Here is a 26,761-nt window from a genome sequence, read left to right on the forward strand (position 1 = left end):
CATGTAAATCAGTTTCCAAGTAACTCCTACCACAGCTCTGCATGGTGAGATACATCGCCCCACCCACCGACTCACTCTGGGGCTGAGAACTTCCCATCCATTTAATGGTTAGCTGTGTAGAATTTGGCAAGATCAGCCTGGCATCATGAACTGAAGTTGTGTACCAGGAATGCCTTGCTGAATCAGAAAATCCAGTTTGCCAGTTCAAGCTTGTAATCTAATTCTTTCATACACCAATACCCAATGTTGATGTCATGTGTCAGTTTCTGATGATGTACTTTGTTTTAAATTGGAAACAGTGTTCTTGATTCAGCACGTGGAATGTGATCTTACTTTCATAACCACCAATTAAGGCCTAGTCCACAAAATACAAATATTACATTTGGATTCCTCATTGATAATAAAGGAGGGACTGATTTATGACTAAGGTGAAACATTAATTGGGATGGTGGTTCGGATGCTGATTCAATGGGCTGTTATGAACTGGATAATGTTGAGCATTTTATGAATTATCATTTATCAGCCCATGCCTAAATTTGGTCCCGGTTTTGTTGCATGCAGGCACGGGTTGCTTCACTTGCTGAGGAGCTGTGAACTGGGTTGAACATTGTGTAATCAGTAGTGAATATTTCCATATAAGTAGAAGGAAGGTCAGTGATGAAGCACCTGGAGATGTTTACGTCTAGACTCCAGAGCATCGTCTGAGAAACTCTGCAGCCCGAGGACTGCGACAAGCAACTTTCAACAGCTATAGCTCATAGAATCATAGGATAGAATCCGAAACGGGTTTATTATCACTGGCATGTGTCGTGAAATTTGTTAACTTAGCAGCAGCAGTTCAGTGCAATACATAATATAGAAGAAAAAATAATCAATCAATTACAGGATATGTATATTGAATAAATTAAAAATCGTGCAAAAACAGAAATAATATATATTTAAAAAGTGAGGTAGTGTTCACGGGTTCAATGTCCATTTAGGAATCGGATGGCAGAGGGGAAGAAGCTATTCCTGAATTGCTGAGTGTGTACCTTCAGGCTTCTGTATCTCCTTCCTGATGGTGATAGTGAGAAAAGGGCATGCCCTGGGAGCTGGGGGTCCTTGATAACGGATGCTGCCTTTCTCAGACAACGCTTCTTGGAGATGTCCTAGGTACTTTGTAGGCTAGTATCCAAAATGGAGCCAACTAGATTTACGACCCTCTATAGCTTCTTTTGGTCCTCTATAGTAGCACCCACCTCCCCCCACCCCCATGCCAGACAGTGATGCAGCCTGTCAGAATGCTCTCCACGGTACATCTATAAAAGTTTTTGAGTGTATTTGTTGACATACCAAATCTCTTCAAACTCCTAATGAGGTATGGTCGCTGTCTTGCCTTCTTTATAACTGCATCGATTATGTTGGGACCAGGTTAGGTCCTCAGAGATCTTGACTCCCAGGAACATGAAGCTGCTCACTCTCTCCACTTCTGATCCCTCTCTGAGGATTGGTATGTGTTCCTTTGTCTTACCCTTTCTGAAGTCCACAAGCAGATCTTCCGTCTTGCTGACACTGAGTGAAAGGTTGTTGCACTCAACGAGCCGGTATATCTCGCTCCTGTACACCCTCTCACCTCCATCTCAGATTCTACCAACAATGGTTGTATCGTCAGCAAACCTGACTCAGTGACACCAGTTCTGTCTGGAGGAATGGAACAAAATTCCAGCAACTTACTGTGAGAAGCTTATGGAAGGCTACCCAAAACGTTTGACCCAAGTTAAACAATTTAAAGGCATTGCTACCAAATACTAACAAAGTGTATGTAAACTTCTGACCCACTGGGAAAGTGATGAAAGAAATAAAAGCTGAAACAAATCATTCTCTCTACTATTATTCTGACATTTCACATTCTTAAAATAAAGTAGTGATCCTAACTGACCTAAGACAGGGAATGTTTTCTAGGATTAAATGTCAGGAATTGTGAAAAAATGAGTTTAAATGTATTTGGCTAAGCTGTATGTAAACTTCTGACTTCAACTGTACATCCTTCATATACATAAGTAAAAATCTTTATGTTACATTTCTGTCTAACTGTGCAATGTGCAATTTATAGCAATTTATAATAAAAAGCATGTACAACAGGATAGTCAATATAACATAGAAATACAGTTGTGTCAGCATGATTTAATCAGTCTGATGGCCTGGTGGAAGAAGCTGTACCAGAGCCTGTTGGTCCTGGCTTTTATGCTGCGGTACTGTTTCCCGGATGGTAGCAGCTGGAACAGTTTGTGGTCGGCGTGACTCGGGTCCCCGATGATCCTTCGGGCCCTTTTTACGCACTTGTCACTGTAAATGTCCTAAATAGTGGGAAGTTCACATCTATAGATGTACTGGGTTGTCCGCATCACTCTCTGCAGAGTCCTGCATTTTGGGGAAGTACAGTTCCCATACCAGGCAGTGATGCAGCCAGTCAGGATGCTCTCAACTGTGCCCCTGTAGAAAGTCCTTAGGATTTAGGGCCATACCAAACTTCTTCAACCGTCCGAGGTGACAGAGGCACTGTTGTACAGACCACAGTGATGTTTATGCTGAGGAACTTAATGCTGTTCACCCTCTCAACCCCAGATCCATTGATGTCAATAGAGTTAGCCTGTCTCCATTCCTCCTGTAGTCCACAATCAGCTCCTTTGTATTTGTGACATTGAGGGAGAGGTTGCTTTCTTGACACCACTGTGTCAGGGTGATGACTTCCTCTCTGTAGGTTGCCTCATTATTATTTGAGATTAGGCCAATTAGTGTAGTGTTGTCAGCAAATTTAATTAGCAGATTGGAGCTGTGGGTGGCAACACAGTCATGGATATATAAAGGAGGGGGCTTAGGACACAGCTCTGAGGGGCACCTGTATTGAGGATCAGAGGGAGCCCACTCTTACCACCTGCCGGCAACATGCCAGGAACTCCAGGATCCAGCTGCACAAGGCAGAGGGAAGACTGAGGTCTCTGAGCTTCCTGTCAAGCATGGAGAGGATTATGGTGTTGAATATTGAACTATAGTCCAAGAACATTCTCACATAAGCATCCCTCCTCTCCAGGTGTGCAAGGACAGTGTGTAGAGCTGTGGCTATTGAATCTGTCAATCGGTTGTGTCAGTGGGCGAATTGCAGGGGTCCAGTGTGGGTGGCAGCATGCTGCAGATGTGGTCCTTGACCAGCCTCTCAAAGCATTTTCTTATTATTGAGGTGAGTGCGACAGGATGCCAGTCATTCAGGCATGTTACCTTGGTCTTTTAAGGTACAGGAACAACGATGGATGTTTTGAAGTAAGAGGGCATGCTACACTGGGTGAGGGAGAAATTAAAAATGTCTGTAAACACACCTGCCAGTTGTGCCGCACACATCCTGAATGGCTGCCCTGGGATGCCGTCCGGTCCCGCTTTGTAATCCTATGTGTAAAGTATAACTCCAGCTCGTGTGTTCTGCTCAAAGTTCATTAATTTGTTTTACCAGGGCTGTGTGATGCCACATATGGTCAAATGCTACCATTTGCATTTCACTCTTTGATTTCAGCTCTCCAAGAATGTTCGACCAAGGCTGCAAGGTATTCTGGAGATGCATGGCCCTGTTCATCAGTTATCAGCTTATTCTATCCCTTTGCTAATGATACACAGCAGACCTATCAGGTGATACTTGGCGACAACAGATCTATCCTGTTTTTGTGTGTAGGGCATACCTCAGGAATTTTCCATAATTTCCATAGTGCAATCATTGTACTGGAGGGGCTTGGCGTCAGCCTTCAGTATTTAGCCAGGATGACTGGAGGAGTCTTGGCTTTTGCAGTCTCCAACACTCTCAGCTGATACATGAATCACATGGAGCTGACAGAGGGTTGGTGAAGATGGTGCAGAAGGGCTGATAATTTAGGGGGAAATTATTTTGCCAATCTATCACTGGCATGTAACAACAGTTCAATAAAGGAAGTCTAATTTTTCAATGTTGCTGCAAACTGAAATTTAGGAAAGGTCAACAAACCGGAGCTTATTTAAATCATATGATCAATAACCAAAGACACTGATTACAATACTTGTTCTATCGGACCTTTGTCAATTCACTCCAAAACTTTCTTAGAATGTTACTTGAATCACTTAGAAAGTTGTCCAGTCATTGGCTAATGCCATCTGTTTAAACATTTTAATTCCGCAGAAATTACAGCTATGAACCCAAGTCACAGGAAAGGCAATTCCAAATCTTTTCCCTCGGCTAAGACTGATTATGATAATTTCCTGGAGCAAGGGCATGTTCAGTTTCAGAGTTAGATCGTCAGAATTCTGCAGATTCAATTCATTTGTAAATCAATTTTGACACTTCCCCCTCATTCCTCACCATCCAGAACCATCTGATCTAAAGCCAGCCTGTAGAAATTGAGAGGACTGAGGTCCAATTTCAGATGAGCTTCTGACATCTGGCTTAAGTGCCAAGCGTTTTTGGTGTGAATGCAGGCCTGAAGCAAATTTCTCTCCCACTCCCACCTCCACTGATGAATCCCAGATCCTAGTCACACATTGACAAGGGAGACATGTTCTAGCTAAGAATTAGGCACACAGTGACAAACTAGCTGAGAATATTCTAGCTGTGAACTAAGTAGGGCAGGGATGAGCAGATATTTTGTCTAACTTTGATTAAATATTTCGACTTCATGCATCTTAAAGCAATCATTTGCCACACTATTGGTGAGTCTAAATGGCTTTCAGAAAATAATACAGTAGTGTGAATGATGACCTACATCATATGCCTTAATTTTCTGAAACTTTTGCACTGGAAAGGAAACTCATTCAAACGGCCACCATCTCCAGGTATTTAGAATCATAAAGCACTGAAACAGGTCTTTGGCGCACGGTGGCCTTATACCCAACAAGTACCCATCTATATTAATCATTTTACCAGTAATGGTTCCGTAGATTTACAAGCCTAGGGCATTTCCGTGTTAATTCATTTATCACCACACACTCAGAGAACAGATAAAATCTTAATAAATTATACTTTGGCTTTTGATAGTTAATAGTTAGTGAAATGTTATACATGTTGGCCCTGATTCCAAGTGCTCAATCTCACCTTCTTTGAACTACAGGAGTTTGTTTGGTGATCAGTCACTGTACAGCAAGGGTATAAATGACATCAACTCCACATAAATCACTGTCAGCTGGCCAGAGTCAAACAAGATATTAAAATTGATTTCTCTTTACCATGAGCCAAAGGAAGCTTAAAGCCAAAGCTAGCCAATTAATTCACTATTTATAATATATGTAAATTAAGTAACAAGGTCAATATAAAGAACAGTAAATAATAATCATAAAATCAAACATGCTGATGACTGACTTGCAATCAGTCTTAAAAGTAAAATATAGGCATTCTTTAGCAGTGCACCAGGAATAACTGCAACCTGCTTTTCATAATTCAGATTCACATTAATGAAAATCCTGCCTTATTTAGTCCTCCAGCTTTTCACGTAATTGTTTACTGAAGCACAAAATAAATCATGTTGAGTACACAAACAACACATTCAGCGGGGTAGCTTAATAGAGGACACTGCTCTACTTAGAAATTTTACTTCACAAATTTTTGCATTGTGGTTTGATTAACACTTTGCTCTTGGTACTTTAATGAACAGGTGACATTTATTATTCAGTGTTTTAGAAAGGCTCAGATTAATAAAAGATAGTCCACATCATGGATTTGTTTATGCAAGGGTCAGTCTAATTTGGCTGATTTTTCTGAGAAGGTAGCAGGGAGGGTTCTTTTGGTATTGCCATTATAGATTGGCCTTTCAACAAGGTCCCACATGGGAGACAAGTTCAAAAGTTGATATCCGGTAAATAAGGTCCAAAATTGCTTTGGCAGTAGATGTGTCAGAGGGAGATGGCAGAGTGCTGTTTTTGTACATGGATGCATGTGACCAGTGGTGTTTCACAGGGATTAGTGCTGAGAGCCCTGCTGCTGGATTGTATGTGATTAATTTGATTGTGAATGTAGGGAGCATGATCAGTAAATTCACAGATGATACTAAGATTGGTGGAGGTGTTGATGGTGCAGAAGGTAGTGTTAAGGTACAGGATGTACCAATACAAGATCATACGAGATAGGAGCAGAATTTGGCCATTTGGCCCATTGCATCGGCTCTGCCAATTCATTATGGCAGACCCATTTTCCCGCCCAACCCCATTCTCCTCCCTGGAAGCTTTCACACCCTGACTCATCAAGAACTTGTCAATCTCTGCTTTAAATACAACCAATGATCTGGCCCCTGCAGCTGCTTGAAATAACTAATTCCACAGATTCACCTAAAGTCTAGCTAAAGAAATTCCTCCTCACCTTTGTTCAAAATGGTCATCCCTCTATTCTGAGACTGCACCCCTCGGTATGAGCCTTCTCCCTCCCCCCATAGGAAACATCCTCTCCATATTTCTATTGTCAACACTCAATAGGTTTCAATGAAATAGCCCCCTCATTCTTCTAAATGCCAGTGAGTACAGGCACAGAGCTATCAAATACTTCTCATACAATAATAACCCTTTCATTCCCAGAATCATTCTTGTGAATTCTTCTGAAACTGCTCCAATGACAGCACATCATTTCTTTGATAAGGGGTGCAAGACTGCTCATAGTACTCCAAGTAAGGCCTCACCAGTGCCTTATAAAGACTAAGCATTACATCCTTGCTTTTATATTCTAGTCCTTCTTAAAATGAATGCTAATATTGCATTTGCCTTCCTCACTACTGACCCAACCTGCAAGTTGATCTTTAGGGAATTCTGCACGAGGACTCCCAAGTCCCTTTGCATCTCAGACTTTGGACTTTTCTGCCTGGTTAGAAAATAGTCTACTCTTTAAATTCTTCTACCAAAGTGCATGACATTACACTTCCCGACACTATGTTTCATATGCCAATTCTTTGCCCATTCTCCTAATCTGTCTAAGTCCTTCTGCAACCTCCCTGCTTCCTCAACACTTCCTGCCCCTACACCTATCTATGTATCATCTGAAAACTTGGCCACAAAGCCATCAATTCTGTCATCTAAACCACTGGTGTATAACATGAAAAGAAGAGGTCCCAACACAGATCCCTGTGGAACACCACTAGTCACCATCAGACAACCAGAAAAGGCTCCCTTTATTCCCACTCATTGCCTCCTGCCAATCTGCTACTGCTTTATCCATGCTAGTAGCTATCCTGAAATACCATGGGCTCTTAATTTGTTAAGTAGCCTTATGTGTGGTGCATTGTCAAAGGCCTTCTGAAAATCCAATACACAACATCAACCAATTCTCCTTTTGTCTATGCTGCTTGTTATTGCTTCAAAAAAATTCGAACAGATTTGTCTGGTGATACTTTCCTTGAGGAAACTATGCTGACTACGGCCAATTTTATCACGTGTTTCCAAGTACCCTGAAACTACATCCGTAACGATTGACTCCAACATCCTCCCAACCACTGAGGTCAGACTAACTGACCTATAGTTTCCTTTCTTCTGCCTGTCGCCCTTCTGGATGCATGGAGTGACAAACCTCTAGCAAACCCGCCCACAAAGATATTGCTCCACCCCCCCCCCGCACCTCGGGGTTCGGGTGTAACCTGTCCCTTTTGTACAGGTCACACCTTCCTCAGAAAAGATCCCAATGATCCAGAAATATGAAGTTCTGCTCCCTGCACCACTTCCTCAGCCACACATTCATCTGCCAAATCATTCTATTCTTACCCTCACTGGGGAGTGGCACAGGCAGCAATCCAGAGATTGCCACCTTGGAGATCGTGATCTTCAACTTTCAATCAAACACCCTAATTTCCTGTCAGCTTGAACCAACCTGGACTTTCTCCTCTGACCTCTCTCATTAACAAGGTGTTTTTGCCCACAGAACTGACACTCGCTGAGTTGCTGTCACATGATTGGCTGATTAGATATTTGCATTAATGAGCAGGTGTACAGGTGTACCTAATAAAGTGGCCACTGAGTGGATATGTATAAATGATTTGCAGTTAGCCTAAGAGGGAACACATCATCGCCTATCTGTATGATGACATACAAAACAAGTGTCATACAACAAACATACATACATCTTTTTGTAGCATTAGGGGAAACCTGTTAGCATGAACTGAAGACGTGTTATTGTGCAGGTCATAGAGGTAGCTGCTTTGCAACCTATGAAAACCTGAGCCAAGACAGAAAAAACAGAGTAAAAATAAAAAGGCCATTTTTCTGGCTGTAACCAGTGACATGTACCAAAGATCAAGTATTTATTATTTATATTAGTGACCCAGAGGATACAAAAATAACAAGATGGTACATTACGATCATGCTTTAAGGCCCTGGGGCTTGGCATAGAAAGGCAGAATGAGTGAATGAAAGCTTGTAAAATGGAGTTCAATGTGGACAACAAAACAACCCTTCCCTTCCACAAGTCTACATTGACCATCAAGCACAAAACAACCCTTCCCTTCCACAAGTCTGCATTGACCATCAAGCACCCACTTCTACCACATGAATCCCACTTTAATCTCCCCATATTCCCATAGATTCTACCACTAACTTATATCCAAGAGGTAATTTACAGTGGTGGTGGTGGTAGAGGAAGATACATTAGAGACATTTAAAAAGCTCTTAGATAGGCACATGGATGAATAAAAAATGGAGGGCTGTTTGGGAGGATAAGTTGATAGAGTGGGTTAGAAGGTTGGCACAACATCGTGGGCCAAAGAACCTGTATTGTGTTGTCATGTTCTATGTTCGAATTATCATACCAACCCACATTTGTGATCTGGCAGGACACAGACCCACACAGACATTGGGTATATTTATGGAAGTCCATCCAAACACCATTGCAGATAAGGGTTGAACCCTGGGTTACTGGAGCTGCTCCACCGAACATACTAGCAGCTTACTTTATAATCCAATTTCACACAATATAGACATAGAATCAAGGTCATTTCCCTGAAGGATGTATCAGTTGATTTTAAGCTTTGTGAGCCTCTGCTAATTTTCTAGCTTGGCAGACACCAAGGGTGAAGAATTGTTGAGCTGCTCGCAATGCTTCCACCTGTCGAACCATTTCATGCCAATATATACAAGGCCAAAAAAATAACAAATTTATACCTTGCACCTTGGCAGACATTACACGTCTCTTCCACACCTCTGCTGCTTCAACATGTTTCCCTACCAGAAGATTTCACATGCATCTAACTACATAGTTAATCAAAATTATACCGGGTGCCAAGATAAAAGGCAAGATGTTGTTTATTCTATATTTTGATATAATTTTGTTCCCAGCTTTTACAAGATTCCTAAATCTGGGGAGAACTGTTTTTTTCTATATTTTGAGTTTATTTTGTGTTGTCTATTGCAGAAGGCGAATCTGGAAATGGCTTTTTCTTTTCCCAAGAACCATTTCAATTTGTGTTGGCTTGGCCCAGATGGAAGCATTTACTTATGACTCATAAAACAGTAGCTTCTCAAGCCCAAATTTTGAGTGCAAAGTCTAGGCTGATAGTGAACTGCCGTTTCAATGGAGCGCTGCTTTGAAGTACCTTTAGGATATGCCAGCAAAAGATTCCATTGTTTGAATTAGAAACTACCAAAACAAATTAGGCAATCAACAGTCTTCTTTTCTTTTGTTTGTGTAGTCTCTGCTGTGTACAAATTAGCATATGCTGTTACCTGCATAACATACAATGACAACAGATGCTATGTATTAATTATGAAGTGCTTTGGAAAATGCTAAGGTGTGACCAGCTGCTCCTGTCTACTTCTACTGATATGTCATTTAGTGCTAAGCCATTGATTACAATGCTCTTGGTGATTCAGCCAGGGCTCTTCATAGTTATGTATCCCACAGCACTTGATTAAAGACATCTGCTCATGCTGCTGTTTTGGACGCTGAGCATGAACTGTTGTGTTCTGCTGTGCTAGGAGCCAGGGCGATGGGAACCTGGTCTGAATCGATGCCCACTCCAAATAATAGGCCAGCTGCTCAGTGTGGAAAGGGATGGGGTTGGGCTGCTCGGTGTAGAAAGGGATGGGATTGGGCTGCTCGATGGGAAAAGGGATGGGATCGGGCTGCTCGATGTGAAAAGGGATGGGATTGGGCTGCTCGGTGTGGAAAGGGATGGGTTCAGGCTGCTCAGTGTGGAGAGGGATGGGATTGGGCTGCTCGGTGTGGAAAGGGATGGGATTGGGCTGCTTGGTGTGGAAAGGGATGGGATCGGGCTGCTCGGTGTGGAAAGGGATGGGATTGGGCTGCTCGGTGTGGAAAGGGATGGCGCTGGGCAGCTCGGTGTGGAAAGGTATGGGGTTGGGCAGCTCGGTGTGGAAAGGGATGGCGCTCTGTTGCTCAGTGTGGAAAGGGGTGGGATTGGGCTGCTCAGTGTGGAAAGGGATGGGGTTGGGCTGCTCGGCGTGGAAAGGGATGGGATTGGGAAGCTCGGTGTGGAAAGGGATGAGGTTGGGCAGCTCGGTGTGGAAAGGGATGGGATTGGGCTGCTCAGTGTGGAAAGGGATGGCGCTGGGCTGCTAGGTGTGGAAAGGGATGGGATTGGGCAGCTCGGTGTGGAAAGGGATGGGATTGGGCTGCTCGGTGTGGAAAGGGATGGCGCTGGGCAGCTCGGTGTGGAAAGGTATGGGGTTGGGCAGCTCGGTGTGGAAAGGGATGGCGCTCTGCTGCTCAGTGTGGAAAGGGATGGCGCTGGGCTGCTTGGTGTGGAAAGGGATGGGGTCGGGCAACTTGCTGTGGAAAGGGATGGGGTGGGCGACTCAGTGTGGAAAGGGATGGGATTGGGCTGCTCAGTGTGGAAAGGGATGGGATTGGGCTGCTCGGTGTTGAAAGGAATGGGTTCAGGCTGCTCAGTGTGGAGAGGGATGGGATTGGGCTGCTCGGTGTGGCAAGGGATGGGATTGGGCTGCTTGGTGTGGAAAGGGATGGGATCGGGCAGCTCGGTGTGGAAAGGGATGGGATTGGGCTGCTCGGTGTGGAAAGGGATGGCGCTGGGCAGCTCGGTGTGGAAAGGTATGGGGTTGGGCAGCTCGGTGTGGAAAGGGATGGCGCTCTGCTGCACAGAGTGGAAAGGGATGGCGCTGGGCTGCTTGGTGTGGAAAGGGATGGGGTCGGGCAACTTGCTGTGGAAAGGGATGGGGTGGGCTACTCAGTGTGGAAAGGGATGGGATTGGGCTGCTCAGTGTGGAAAGGAATGGGATTGGGCAGCTCGGTGTGGAAAGGGATGGCGCTGGGCAGCTCGGTGTGGAAAGGGATGGGATTGGGCAGCTCGGTGTGGAAAGGGATGGGATTGGGCAGCTCGGTGTGGAAAGGGATGGGATTGGGCAGCTCGGTGTGGAAAGGGATGAGTTTGGGCTGCTCGGTGTGGAAAGGGATGGGATTGGGCTGCTCGGTGTGGAAAGGGATGGTGCTGGGCTGCTCGGTGTGGAAAGGCATGGGATTGGGCTGCTCGGTGTGGAAAGGAATGGGATTGGGCTGCTCGGTGTGGAAAGGCATGGAATTGGGCAGCTTGCTGTGGAAAGGGATGGGATTGGCATGCTCAGTGTGGAAAGGGATGGGATTGGGCAGCTCGGTGTGGAAAGGGATGGTGCTGGGCTGCTCAGTGTGGAAGGGGATGGGATTGGGCTGCTCGGTGTGGAAAGGGATGGGATTGGGCAGCTTGCTGTGGAAAGGGATGGGATTGGCCTGCTCAGTGTGGAAAGGGATGGGATTGGGCTGCTCGGTGTGGAAAGGGATGGGATTGGGCTGCTCGGTGTGGAAAGGGATGGGATTGGGCTGCTCGGTGTGGAAAGGGATGGGATTGGGCTGCTCGGTGTGGAAAGGGATGGGATTGGGCTGCTCGGTGTGGAAAGGCATGGGATTGGGCAGCTTGGTGTGGAAAGGGATGGGATTGGCATGCTCAGTGTGGAAAGGGATGGGATTGGGCTGCTCGATGTGGAACTGGATGGCAATGGGCAGCTCGGTGTGGAAAGGGTTGGGATTGGGCTGCTCGGTGTGGAAAGGGATGGGGTTGGGCTGCTCGGTGTGGAAAGGGTTGGGATTGGGCAGCTAGATGTGGAAAGGGATGGGTTTGAGCAGCTTGGTGTGGAAAGGGATGAGATTGGGCTGCTCGGTGTGGAAAGGGATGGTGCTGGGCTGCTCGGTATGGAAAGGCATGGGATTGGGCAGCTTGCTGTTGAAAGGGATGGGATGGGGCTGCTCGGTGTGGAAAGGGATGGGATTGGGCTGCTCGGTGTGGAAAGGGATGAGATTGGGCTGCTCGATGCGGAAAGGGATGGGATTGGGCAGCTTGCTTTGGAAAGGGATGGGATTGGCCTGCTCAGTGTGGAAAGAGATGGGATTGGGCTGCTCGATATGGAAAGGGATGGGATTGGGCTGCTCAGTGTGGAAAGGGATGGGATTGGGCTGCTCGGTGTGGAAAGGGATGGGATGGGGCTGCTCGGTGTGGAAAGGGATGGGATTGGGCTGCTCGGTGTGGAAAGGGATGAGATTGGGCTGCTCGATGCGGAAAGGGATGGGATTGGGCAGCTTGCTTTGGAAAGGGATGGGATTGGCCTGCTCAGTGTGGAAAGAGATGGGATTGGGCTGCTCGATATGGAAAGGGATGGGATTGGGCAGCTCAATGTGGAAAGGGTTGGGATTGGGCTGCTCGGTGTGGAAAGGGATGGGGTTGGGCTGCTCGGTGAAGAAAGGGATTGGGTTGGGCAGCTCGATGTAGACAGGGATGGCGCTGGGCAGCTCGGTGTGGAAAGGGATGGGGTTGGGCAGCTCGGTGTGGAAAGCGATGGGGTTGGGCAGCTAGGTGTGGAACGAGATGGGGTTGGGCAGCTCGGTGTGGAAAGGGATGGGGTTGGGCAGCTAGGTGTGGAAAGGGATGGGATTGGGCTGCTCGGTGTGGAAAGGGATGGGATTGGGCTGCTCGGTGTGGAAAGGGATGGTGTTGGGCTGCTCGGTGTGGAAAGGCACGGGATTGGGCTGCTCGGTGTGGAAAGGGATGGGATTGGGCTGCTCGGTGTGGAAAGGCATGGGATTGGGCAGCTTGTTGTGGAAATGGATGGGATTGGCATGCTCAGTGTGAAAAGGGATGGGATTGGGCTGCTCGATGTGGAACTGGATGGCATTGGGCAGCTCGGTGTGGAAAGGGTTGGGATTGGGCTGCTCGGTGTGGAAAGGGATGAGATTGGGCTGCTCGGTGCGGAAAGGGATGGGATTGGGCAGCTTGCTTTGGAAAGGGATGGGATTGGCCTGCTCAATGTGGAAAGAGATGGGATTGGGCTGCTTGGTGTGGAAAGGGATGGGATTGGGCTGCTCGGTGTGGAAAGGCATGGGATTGGGCAGCTTGCTGTGGAAAGGGATGGGATTGGCATGCTCTGTGGAAAGGGATGGGATTGGGCTGCTCGATGTGGAACTGGATGGCAATGGGCAGCTCGGTGTGGAAAGGGTTGGGATTCGGCTGCTCGGTGTGGAAAGGGATGAGATTGGGCTGCTCGGTGCGGAAAGGGATAGGATTGGGCAGCTTGCTTTGGAAAGGGATGGGATTGGCCTGCTCAGTGTGGAAAGAGATGGGATTGGGCTGCTCGATATGGAAAGGGATGGGATTGGGCAGCTCAATGTGGAAAGGGTTGGGATTGGGCTGCTTGGTGTGGAAAGGGATGGGGTTGGGCTGCTCGGTGAGGAAAGGGATGGGGTTGGGCAGCTCGATGTGGAATGGGATAGGATTGGGCTGCTTGGTGTGGAAAGGGATGGGATTGGGCTGCTCGGTGTGGAAAGGGATGGCGCTGGGCTGCTCAGTGTGGAAAGGGATGGGATTGGGCTGCTCGGTGTAGAAAGGGATGGCGCTGGGCAGTTCGGTGTGGAAAGAGATGGGGTTGGGCAGCTCGGTGCGGAAAGGGATGGGATTGGGCTGCTCGGTGTGGAAAGGAATGGGATTGGGCTGCTCGGAGTGGAAAGGGATGGGATTGTGCTGCTCGGTGTAGAAAGGGATGGCGCTGGGCAGCTCGGTGTGGAAAGGGAAGGGGTTGGGCAGCTCGGTGTGGAAAGGGATGGGATTGGGCTGCTCGATGTGGAACTGGATGGCATTGGGCACCAGGTGTGGAAAGGGTTGGGATTGGGCTGCTCGGTGTGGAAAGGGATGAGATTGGGCTGCTCGGTGCGGAAAGGGATGGGATTGGGCAGCTTGCTTTGGAAAGGGATGGGATTGGCCTGCTCAGTGTGGAAAGAGATGGGATTGGGCTGCTCGATATGGAAAGGGATGGGATTGGGCAGCTCAATGTGGAAAGGGTTGGGACTGGGCTGCTTGGTGTGGAAAGGGATGGGATTGGGCTGCTCGGTGTGGAAAGGCATGGGATTGGGCAGCTTGCTGTGGAAAAGGATGGGATTGGCATGCTCAGTGTGGAAAGGGATGGGATTGGGCTGCTCGATGTGGAACTGGATGGCAATGGGCAGCTCGGTGTGGAAAGGGTTGGGATTGGGCTGCTCGGTGTGGAAAGGGATGAGATTGGGCTGCTCGGTGCGGAAAGGGATGGGATGGGCAGCTTGCTTTGGAAAGGGATGGGATTGGCCTGCTCAGTGTGGAAAGAGATGGGATTGGGCTGCTCGATATGGAAAGGGATGGGATTGGGCAGCTCAATGTGGAAAGGGTTGGGATTGGGCTGCTTGGTGTGGAAAGGGATGGGGTTGGGCTGCTCGGTGAGGGAAGGGATGGGGTTGGGCAGCTCGATGTGGAATGGGATAGGATTGGGCTGCTTGGTGTGGAAAGGGATGGGATTGGGCTGCTCGGTGTGGAAAGGGATGGCGCTGGGCTGGTCAGTGTGGAAAGGGATGGGATTGGGCTGCTCGGTGTAGAAAGGGATGGCGCTGGGCAGCTCGGTGTGGAAAGAGATGGGGTTGGGCAGCTCGGTGTGGAAAGGGATGAGGTTGGGCTGCTTGGTGTGGAAAGGGATGGGATTGGGCTGCTCGGTGTGGAAAGGGATGGTGCTGGGCTGCTCGGTGTGGAAAGGCATGGGATTGGGCTGCTCGGTGTGGAAAGGGATGGGATTGGGCTGCTCGGTGTAGAAAGGCATGGGATTGGGCAGCTTGCTGTGGAAAGGGATGGGATTGGCATGCTCAGTGTGGAAAGGGATGGGATTGGGCAGCTCGGTGTGGAAAGGGATGGGATTGGGCTGCTCGGTGTGGAAAGGGATGGGATTGGGCTGCTCGGTGTGGAAAGGCATGGGATTGGGCAGCTTGCTGTGGAAAGGGATGGGATTGGCATGCTCAGTGTGGAAAGGGATGGGATTGGGCTGCTCGATGTGGAACTGGATGGCATTGGGCAGCTCGGTGTGGAAACGGTTGGGATTGGGCTGCTCGGTGTGGAAAGGGAAGGTGCTGGGCTGCTCGGTGTGGAAAGGCATGGGATTGGGCTGCTCGGTGTGGAAAGAGATGGGATTGGGCTGCTCGGTGTGGAAAGGGATGGGATTGGGCAGCTTGTTGTGGAAAGGGATGGGATTGGGCAGCTTGCTGTGGAAAGGGATGGGATTGGCCTGCTCAGTGTGGAAAGAGATGGGATTGGGCAGCTCGGTGTGGAAAGGGTTGGGGTTGGGCAGCTCGGTGTGGAAAGGGATGGGATTGGGCTGCTCAGTATGGAAAGGGATGGCGCTGGGCTGCTAGGTGTGGAAAGGGATGGGATTGGGCAGCTCGGTGTGGAAAGGGATGGGATTGGGCTGCTCGGTGTGGAAAGGGATGGCGCTGGGCAGCTCGGTGTGGAAAGGTATGGGGTTGGGCAGCTCGGTGTGGAAAGGGATGGCGCTCTGCTGCTCAGTGTGGAAAGGGATGGCGCTGGGCTGCTTGGTGTGGAAAGGGATGGGGTCGGGCAACTTGCTGTGGAAAGGGATGGGGTGGGCGACTCGGTGTGGAAAGGGATGGGATTGGGCTGCTCGGTGTGGCAAGGGATGGGATTGGGCTGCTTGGTGTGGAAAGGGATGGGATCGGGCTGCTCGGTGTGGCAAGGGATGGGATTGGGCTGCTTGGTGTGGAAAGGGATGGGATCGGGCTGCTCGGTGTGGAAAGGGATGGGATTGGGCTGCTCGGTGTGGAAAGGGATGGGGTTGGGCTGCTAGGTGAGGAAAGGGATGGGGTTGGGCAGCTCAATGTGGATTGGGATGGGATTGGGCTGCTTGGTGTGGAAAGTGATGGCGCTGGGCTGCTCGGTGTGTAAGGGGATGGGATTGGGCAGCTCGGTGTGGAAAGGGATAACACTGGGCTGCTCGGTGTGGAAAGGGATGGGATTGGGCAGCTCGATGTGGAAAGGGATGGGTTTGAGCAGCTCGGTGTGGAAAGGGATGGGATTGTGCTGCTCGGTGTAGAAAGGGATGGCGCTGGGCAGCTCGGTGTGGAAAGGGATGGGATTGGGCTGCTCGGTTTGGAAAGGGATGGTGCTGGGCTGCTCAGTGTGGAAAGGGATGGGATTGGGCTGCTTGGTGTGGAAAGGGATGGGATTGGGCAGCTTGCTGTGGAAAGGGATGGGATTGGCCTGCTCAGTGTGGAAAGGGATGGGATTGGGCTGCTCGATGTGGAAAGGGATGGGATTGGGTAGCTCGATGTGGAAAGGGATGGGATTGGGTAGCTCGGTGTGAAAAGGGTTGGGATTGGGCTGCTCGGTGTGGAAAGTGATGGAATTAGGCAGTTCGATGTGGAAAGGGATGGGGTTGGGCAGCTCGATGTGGAAAGGGATGGGATTGGGCAACTTGCTGTGGAAAGGGATGGGATTGGCCCACTCAGTGTGGAAAGGGGTGGGATTGGGCTGCTCGATGTGGAAAGGGATGGGATTGGGCAGCTCGGTGTGGAAAGGGATGACGCTGGGCTGCTCGGTGTGGAAAGTGATGGGATTGGGCTGCTCAGTGTGGAAAGGGATGGGATTGGGCAGCTCGGTGTGGAAAGGGATGGTGCTGGGCTGCTCAGTGTGGAAAGGGATGGGATTGGGCTGCTCGGTGTGGAAATGGATGGGGTTGGGCTGCTCTGTGTGGAAAGGGATGGTGCTGGGCTGCTCGGTGTGGAAAGGCATGGGATTGGGCTGCTCAGTGTGGAAAGGGATGGGATTGGGCTGCTTGGTGTGGAAAGGGATGGGATTGGGCAGCTTACTGTGGAAAGGGATGGGATTGGCCTGCTCAGTGTGGAAAGGGATGGGATCGGGCTGCTCGGTGTGGAAAGGGATGGGATTGGGCTGCTCGGTGTGGAAACGGATGGGATTGGGCTGCTCGGTGTGGAAAGGGATGGTGCTGGGCTGCTTGGTGTGGAAAGGCATGGGATTGGGCTGCTCGGTGTGGAAAGGGATGGGATTGGGCTGCTTGGTGTGGAAAGGGATGGGATTGGGCAGCTTGCTGTGGAAAGGGATGGGATTGGCCTGCTCAGTGTGGAAAGGGATGGGATTGGGCTGCTCGATGCGGAAAGCGATGGGATTGGGCAGCTCGGTGTGAAAAGGGTTGGGATTGGGCTGCTCGGTGTGGAAAGTGATGGGATTAGGCAGTTCGATGTGGAAAGGGATGGGGTTGGGCAGCTCAATGTGGAAAGGGCTGGGATTGGGCAACTTGCTGTGGAACGGGATGGGATTGGCCCGCTCAGTGTGGAAAGGGATGGGATTGGGCTGCTCGATGTGGAAAGGGATGGGATTGGGCAGCTCGGTGTGGAAAGGGATGACGCTGGGCTGCTCGGTATGGAAAGGAATGGGATTGGGCTGCTCAGTGTGGAAAGGGATGGGATTGGGCAGCTCGGTGTGGAAAGGGATGGTGCTGGGCTGCTCAGTGTGGAAAGGGATGGGATTGGGCTGCTCGGTGTGGAAATGGATGGGGTTGGGCTGCTCGGTGTGGAAAGGGATGGGGTTGGGCTGCTCGGTGTGGAAAGGGATGGGGTTGGGTAGCTCGATGTGCAAATGGATGGGATTGGGCTGTTTGGTGTGGAAAGGGATGGGTTTGGGTAAGCACTGTGACCATTCAGAGCTGTTGTTTGGGGCTCATTGAGTATAGGCCATTGTTGGGGACTAGCAGTGGCTTCTTTACGAATTGACAGACTGCCCATTCCTACCAATCACCCATCGCTGTCTGTTGGATATTATGGAACATAAGAAAAGAATAAAACGGGGAGTGAAATAGTCTACTAGGCCCCTAAAGCCTAAACTACCATTCAATATGATCACTGCTGATCAATGGTGGTCTCATCTCCTCTTCTGTGCCAGTTGCTCAGTATCCTCAATTCTCATTTTTTCAAATATTTATCCTTTTTCTGCCTTAAATATATCTAATGATCTGGCCTGTATAACCTTCAGGGACAAAGAATGCCATCGATCCACACAATGTTTTAGGGTGGTTTCTATGTAAGCAGCCGGAAACCTCTACTGTGTGCTCTAGTTTGTTTTCATACCCCATGTGCTCCTGTCCCTGCTCCTGCTCTGCTCCGGCCCCTGTATTACTGCGTACTCCGCCTCTCACCTGTTTCTCATTATTACCTGTTCTGCTGCCACTTCTGTCTCATTGTGTTCCACCTATCATCTGCCTCTCTGTTTGTTGCTCAGTGTTTTCACCTGTTTGTGGCCAGATTGTGCCAGTGAATTTTCCTGAGCCTTTCCAGCATTCGTATATGTTCACTGTCCGTCTGAATATCGACTCTGCCTGTTTCCCGCTTCTGGTTTTTGGATTTCTCTGGATGTTTTGACGCCGACTCTGTTTGCACCTTGGGATTTGTTGCTCAATTAATATCACTGTGTGCACAGTACTGGGTCTGTGATTGGATCCCTGCTCCAGCACCCTGACAGGTAATGGATGTCTGTCAACACCTGGAGGGGGTTGTCAGTCCCCACCATGCTGGCCAGGCTGCAGCCATGAAACCCACAACTTACTCACTTTGGCCCTTCAACACCGTCAGCCATTCCACACTGAGCATCGGGATTACTGACGACACAGTACTGTGGGGTTCAGCCCAGGTTCTTCAGTGCACAGCTAAGGTCAGTACTTGTATACAAGTTCCAGGTACATCAGTGTGGTTATGATCAGGGTTGTCTATAAAATCCCCTTGTAGAACTGATCCCACTATTCCTCTTGCTCCTGTGTGAAGTATCAGGGAACGCATTGTTTTTTTTCTCTTGTTTTTCCAAAATCCTTCTGTCTGTAACAGTGGCAGATGTCAGAAGGACTTTGCAGAGAGTCAACTCCCATAAGGCGGCTGGGCCAGACAACATCCCAGGCCGAGTACTAAGCGAGCGTGCACTCCAGCTAACTGTTTCCATGGATATCTTCAACACTTCACTCATCCAGATTGCTGTCCCCATATAGTTCAACTCAGCCACCATCATCCCTGTACCAAAGAACTCTACACCTTCAGGACCAAATGACAAATACCCAGCGGTACTGGCACTAATCATCATGAAGTGCTTTGAACGTCTGATAATGGCACATATCAAGAACTCCATCCCTGCCGTGTTGGACACTCACCAATATGCTTACCAATAGAACCGCTCTATGACAGATACTGTTACGTCTGTCATGCACCTGGCCTGACACATCAAGAACAGGACACTTGTCTATGTCAGAATGCTGTTTCTGGATTTCAGTTTGGCTTCCAACACTGTTGTCCCACAGACCTTAGTGAACAAACTCCTACTGCTCGGTCTAAATGCACCACTGTGAACCTGGGTGTTGGACTCCCTAACCAACAGACCATCCCATCCCCATCATGACTGCCCCCCCTCCCCACCAGGCTGCGTGCTCAGCTCATCGTTGTACACTCTGCTCACTCATAGATGCATGGCCGGACTCCCGAGCAATCACATTGTCAAGTTCAGTAATGACATGACAATGGTGGAGCTCATCAACAACTAGTGACGAGACCTACTGAGAGGAGATGGAACAGCTTGTGTCCTGGTGCCTGGAAAAATAACCACTTCTGTAATGTCAACAGGACAAAGGTTGTCAACTTCAGACAAACTTACACCCCCCTTTACATTGGCACTACAGCAGTGGAAACGGCAGGCATTTACAAACTCCTAGGAGTGCACATCACACACAACCTCTCATGGTCCCAAACACAACCTGCATAGTTAAGAAGGCTCATCAATGCTTTGCCTTTCCGAGGAAGCTGAAGAGAAGTGGATTGACTGTTCACATCCTACTCACATCATTCTACAGATATGCAACAGAGTGTATCCTAACAAGCTGCATCACTGCTTGGTACAGAACCTGTCCTGTGGCAGAGAGGTGAAGCCTCTACAACAGATAGAGAGAACTGACAATTATCACCCATCACCATGATTTTTGCACAGTACTGTAGTCATTTTATGTATTGCACTGTACTGCTGCCGCAAAAGAAAAAAACATTATGACATATGTGAGTGATGTTAAACCTGATTTTCATGTAAGACCAAAGGAGCAGAATTAGGCCATTTGGCCCATCGATTCTGCTCTGCCATTGCATCATGGCTTTTGCATTTCCCTCGCAACCCCATTCTCCTGCCTTCTCCCCATAACCTTTCATGCCCTGACTAAACAAGAACCTATCAACCTTCACCTTCAATACAACCAGTGACCTATCCTCCACTGCCATCTGTGGCAATGAATCCATAGATTTACCACCTCTAGCTAAAGAAATTCCTCCTCATCTCCATTCTAAATGGACGTCCATCTATTTTGAGGCTGTGCTCTTTGGGCCTAGACTCCCCCACCAAAGGAAACAACATCTGTACATCCACTACATCTAGGCCTTTGAAGATTCAATAGGTTTCAATGCAATTCCCCTCCCCACATTTCTTCTAAATTCCAGCAAGAACAAGCACAGAGCCGTCAATTGCTACTCATATGATAACGCTTTCATTCCTGGAATCAATCTCGTGAACCTCCTCTGAACCCTCTTTAATGACAGCACATCCTTTCTTAGATAAGGCCCCAAACCTGCTCAGAACTCCAAGTGCAGTCTGACCAATCCCTTATAAAGCCTTGTTATTTCTTCAAAGAATTCCAACAAATCTGTCAGGAAAGATTTTCCCTTAAGGAAACCATGCTGATTTTGGCCTATTTTGTCATGTGCCTCCAAGTACTCCCAAAACACAACCTTAATAATTGACTCCAACATCTTCCCAACCACTGAGATCTCTATTGCAGACTGAGAGTGGGAAGGCAGCAGGGAGAGGGGAATCACAGTGTGGAAAAGGGGAAGGGAGAGGGGAGGGAGCGGGAAGCATCAGAGAGACATTCCCAATATCCATAGGCCTACTGTAATGAAAAATAAACCAATTGTTTTGAATTGAATAACCCTGCCTGGTGTGTGTTCTCTACATTGGCCCCCTCCCCCAACCCAACCATCTCTGGCACTCCTTCTCTGCCGCCTATCTCACACTCCTGCCGTGGAGCTTCACTCTCACCATTCCCAACATTCTTCGCTCCTGCCAGATTTACAAACTCACTCTCTGCTTCATGTTGAGGGATGCAGTACTGTGCAAAAGTCTTAGGCACACTAGCTATACACATGTAACTGAGAACTTGGCACAGCGCTGTGTACAGGGAGCATCAGAGCTCTGAGGTGCTGAGATTTGCAAAAGATTAGCATTCAGGAAAGTTAGCATTAGTATTCATGAGGAGAGCTAACAGATTGTTCTTGTTTATTGCCAGGGGAATCTAATACACAAGGTAGAATCACACTGTGACAAGGACAAGATGGGCCAAAGGGCTTGCTTCTGTGCTGTGGAACTTTATGACTCTGATAAGCAGAGTTATTAAAGCATTGGTGAGACCACATCCGGAGTACTGTGAATGGTATTCATCTTTGTATTTATGGGAGGCTGTAAATGCTTTGGAAACAAAGAAAGCTTAATAAACTAATACCTAGAATGGATGGGTTGCCTTCTGGGGAAAGGCTGGCCTTATATCCACATCGGAACACATAGGATTCTGCGGTGGATGTGGAGAGCAGATTTTCTCTTAAGGGAGAATCTAGAGGTAAGGGTCACAGTTTAAGAATAAATAGTCACCCATTTTTGGGCCGGTTGGTGGCGCAGTAACATCAGCGCCAGACTCCGGAGCGAAGGTTCCCGAGTTTGAATCCAGACAGGTCGCTCCCGGGCACGCTTTCCATCTATGCCGGGTTGAGTGTCGAGCTGGCATCTCAACCTTGTGAAAAAAAACTGCACTGTGAGAAGGACGTGGGGGACCACTCACAGAATCTTTCCTCCAAGACAACGACTTGAGAAAAAAAGTGGTCGCCGAGGCTCTAGCAGGGTATGGCACACAAAAAAAAAGTCACCCATTTAAGACAGAGATCTTATGGCGGAGTTGGTAAAATGGATAGAGTAGCGGTAGATGAAATTTAATTCTGAAAAAAAAATGAGGTGATGCATTTTCGGGGGATTAATAAAATGAGTATCTATACAAGGGATTATCGAGCCCTATAATGAGAGACTGAGGGATCTTCGTTGTAATGTCAAAGGACCATTGAAGGCAATAGCACAAGTAGATAACATGGTTAAGAAAGCATTCAGAGTATTTGCCCTCATTTGTTGGGGCACAGAATATGAGAGCTGAAAAGTTATGATACACCATTGTAAATCATTGGTCAGCCCACAGCTGGAATACAGTGTGCAGTTCTGTTTGCCAAACTATAGGAAAGATGTGATTGTGTCCTCTGTAGTTTGTGCTGAGGAATTCACCGGGAATTTGACTGGAATGGAATAGTTCAGGTATGAGGAGATGCCGGATAGACCCATAGCTTGTTTTCCTTGGAATGCTGAAGGCTAAGGGTCATACAATATTCTGAGCCACACAGGTAGTGTAAATAGTAAGGAATGTTTCCATTTAGCAGTGAGTGTTTATAACCAGAACGTGTGGTAAAGGTTGGAGGGGAACTGAAGGAGAATTTTTTTTCCACCTAGTGGATGGTTCAGATCTGAATTGTACACCCTGAGGGAACTCTGCAGACAGGTTATCTCGAAATACCTTAGCCAAGCAGGCTATGTGCTGGTGCTGGAAAATGGAATTAGTAGAATCATAGAGCAATACAGCCCAATTAACCCATGCTGACCATCTTGTCCCAATTTCCTACATTCAGCCCACATCCTTCCAGGCCCCTCCCCTCCAAGTGCTTCTTAAATGATGTTATTGTACCGGCCTCAAACCACCTCTTCTGGGAACTTGTTTCAGATACTCACCACCTTTTCATGAAAAAGTTACTCCTTAGTTTTAGACACCTCTACCCTGGGGAAAAGACTGTTACCATTCACTTTACCTATTCCTTTATTAAAACACTTCTGTGAGGTCACCCCTCATTCTCCTACGTTCCTAGCAGAGGTAAATACTCGAGGCTGGCACAGATTCAGTGGGCTGAAGGGAAGGGCCTTGCTTCCATGCTGTTTAACTCTACAGAGCAGAATTCACTTCCTTACGTGAGAGGGGCATCTTTGAATATTTTTCAGGCAGAGTAGATGAAGATTTGATAAGCAAGTGGGTGAAGAATTACCTCAGGTAGATGGGAATGCAGAATTGAGGTCACAATCAGATCAACCAAGACTTATTAAATGGCAGAGGGGGCTTGAGCTGAGAGCTCCTAATTCACAGGACTTTATATTTCATGACTGACTGATGATATTCCATTCTTTTTCTTATGTTATTGGAAATTATTTTATTCTATCAATACATTTCAATACAATGCTGTACTGCTCTATGATTCTACTTATCAATGAATGTCTTGCGTGTTTTCAATTTTTTAATTTCTGCTTGAAATGTACAATATAATGATTTTGATCAGCAAGCTCACAGCTAAAGATTGCCTTGTCTAGTTAGTGTGCCATGGAGGAATAGAACAGAATGAGATAAATTGACTGCAAAACTCCGCTCTGTAAGGCCCACTGTTCAGGTGCACTGGGTGCTGAATTGCTTTCGGTGCTAGTAGGGATGCACAGTTGTAAATGCTGTGCTTTTGCATACTGGATGGACTCAGATTGTGATATCATTTTATTACATAATGCAGTGTATGTCACAGACATGATTCTAGTGCCTCCTCAAAGACATGGTGACACATCTCCCACCTACATAGTGGATTCAGTTTTTAGCAAGTGGAACACACACCTTCACCTGTAACACCAACCTTGTAGAACATATAACATAGAATATTACAGTACAGTTCAGGCCCTTTGGCCATGACGTTGTAACAATCTATATAAACATACTCCCTTCCCTCCTACACAGTCCATGACCCTTCATTATTCCTACATCTTTGTGCCTATCTAAGATGCAGGAAAAATGGAGGGTTATGAGACATTTTGAATGTCCCGATTATATCACCTTCTACCACCATCCCCAACAAGGCATTCCATGCACCTGCCATTCTCTGGGTAAAAAAAAACACCTTGACATCTCCTCTAAACTTCCTCCACTTACCTGACGTGCACTTGGTGGTGTGTATGTTGGCAGGGTAAGCATGCAGAGGGCAGCTGTACTTTCTCATCAGGGTGTATGAGAAAGACAGGGTGTACATTGGAAAGTGTCAGTAACCACAGACCAGTTGGTTTGTAAGTTTGTCTCTGACTGATTTATGGAGTACAGCAGGTTATGAGTTGGGCTTCCTTCAGCCTTGGTAGCAGTTTTGATGGACTACAAAGATTGGCACCATAGCACAGCAGCTGGCACTATGCCATTACAGCTTGGGCATTGGGGTTCGGAGTCCAACTCTGACATTGTCTGTATGGAACATATAGGTTTTCTCCAGCTGTCCTGCTTTCCTCCCACAGTCCGAAGAGGTACCGGTTAGCAGAGTCATTGCTCATCGTAAATTGTCCTGTGATTGCTGGGAATCATGACCTGAGGGGCGGGAAAAGGGGGAGGGAGGGGAGGGGAGTGGAGGGAAGGGAAGGGAAGGGAGGGGAGGGGAGGGGAGTGGAGGGAAGGGGAAGGGAGGGGAGGGAAAGAGAGGGGAGGAAGGAAGGGAAGGGAAGGGAAGGGAGGGAGGAAGGAAGGAAGGAAATAACTGACTGGTTTTTGCAGAAGGAAGTCTATCAGAATTGACTTTGAACCTCAGCAGAGATTTCGCTGGAGAAGAGGGAGGAGTGAGATAAATTTACATTTAGAACATCAGTGCCTTCATTTCTCAAATTCATATGCACTGTAAAAAGCTGAGGTCCAGAAACGATCCCTGTGGTACATTACATGTTACATCGTGCCAGCTAAAAAATACATTTTGAAGAATCAAGAGAGTGCAGCTACTGGAAATTGGAGCAACATGCAGACTTCTGGAGAAGCTCAGGTGAGTCGAACAGCATCTGTGGGAGGAAGGAAATTGCCATAGTCTTGGATCAAAGCCCTACGCCAATATAAAGTGCCGACAATCTGACAGATGTTACTCGACGCACTGAGATTCTCCAGCAGATTGTAGCAACACTTATTGCTTTTTTATGTATTCCAGCTAATCTCAGAAAATATTATCGCCTGTGCCACCAAATATTGAAGCAAGATGTTATGAAAAGTCGTTGTGAAGCATTAATATTATGTATTCACTGGTTTCCTCTTTCTAATAAATTTAAGCCATGTTGAATTTGCCCGATCACATTGAGGCACAACGATAGCAGAGTGGTTAGCACGACGCTATCACAACTCGGGGCGTCAGAGTTGGGTGTTCAATTCCAGCGCCATCTGTACAGTTTGTATGTTCTCCTGTGACCATGTAGCATTCCTGCAGGTACCACAATTCCCTCCCACAGTTCAAAGACATACCGGAAGGGCCCATTCTTTGCTGCATCCCAAAACGAATAAATAAAAACATTTTAAAAATTACTAACAGCTTCTAATATTTTCTCCATGGTTAAGCTCACTGGTTTCCAGCTTTCTGTCTCTCACCGCAATTCATATAAAAGAAAGATTTAGATTTTCAAATCAAATGGAATCTCAACAAATCTAGGGAAATTTTGAAAATTAAAGCAAACAAATCAAGTATTTTACTAGCTACGTTTTTTTTTAAGTCCCTGGGATGAAGGGCCTGTAGATCGTCATGTCATAGCTCCAACAATTTTCTCAGTACGACTTCCCTGTAATTTTCCTGAATTCCTGCAATTCTTGACGTAGATCTAGTTCTAGTATGTTATCATCTATAATTCTGTCACTCAAATCATTGACATATAATATGAAAAGGAGCAGTACCAACACAGACCCCTGTGGAACACCACTAGTCACTGACTGCAAAGCAGAAAAGGTCCCCTTTCTTCCCATTCTTTGCCTCCTGCCAGTCAGCCAATCTTTTATCCATGCTAGTATCTTTCTTGTAATACCATGGGCTCCTATCTTCTTAAGCAGTTAATGTATGGCACTTTCTCAAAGGCCTTCTGAAAATCAAGTATTCAACATTCACTGACTCTCCTTTGCCTATTCTGCTTGTTATTTCCTCAAAGAATACCAGCAGATCTGTCACACAAGATTTTTCCCTTAAGGACAACTTGCTGACTATGGCCTATTTTATCATGTGCCTCCAAGTATCCCAAACCCTCATCCTTCATAATGGACTGCAACATCTTTCCAACCACTGAAGTCAGGCTTACTGGCCAATAATTTCCTTTCTTTTGCTTCTCTCTGTTCTTGAAGTGTGGAGTGAATTTGCAATTTTCCAGTCCTCTGGAACCATTATTGAAAGATTATTACCAATGCCTCCACAATGCCTCTTTCAGAAACCTGAGGTGTGGTTTATCTAGTCCAAATTACTTTTCTACCTTTAGAACTTTCAGCTTCCCAAGTACCTTGTCCTGATTAATAG

This window comes from Mobula hypostoma, chromosome 8 (assembly GCF_963921235.1).
Source record: "Mobula hypostoma chromosome 8, sMobHyp1.1, whole genome shotgun sequence".
NCBI lineage: Eukaryota > Metazoa > Chordata > Chondrichthyes > Myliobatiformes > Myliobatidae > Mobula > Mobula hypostoma.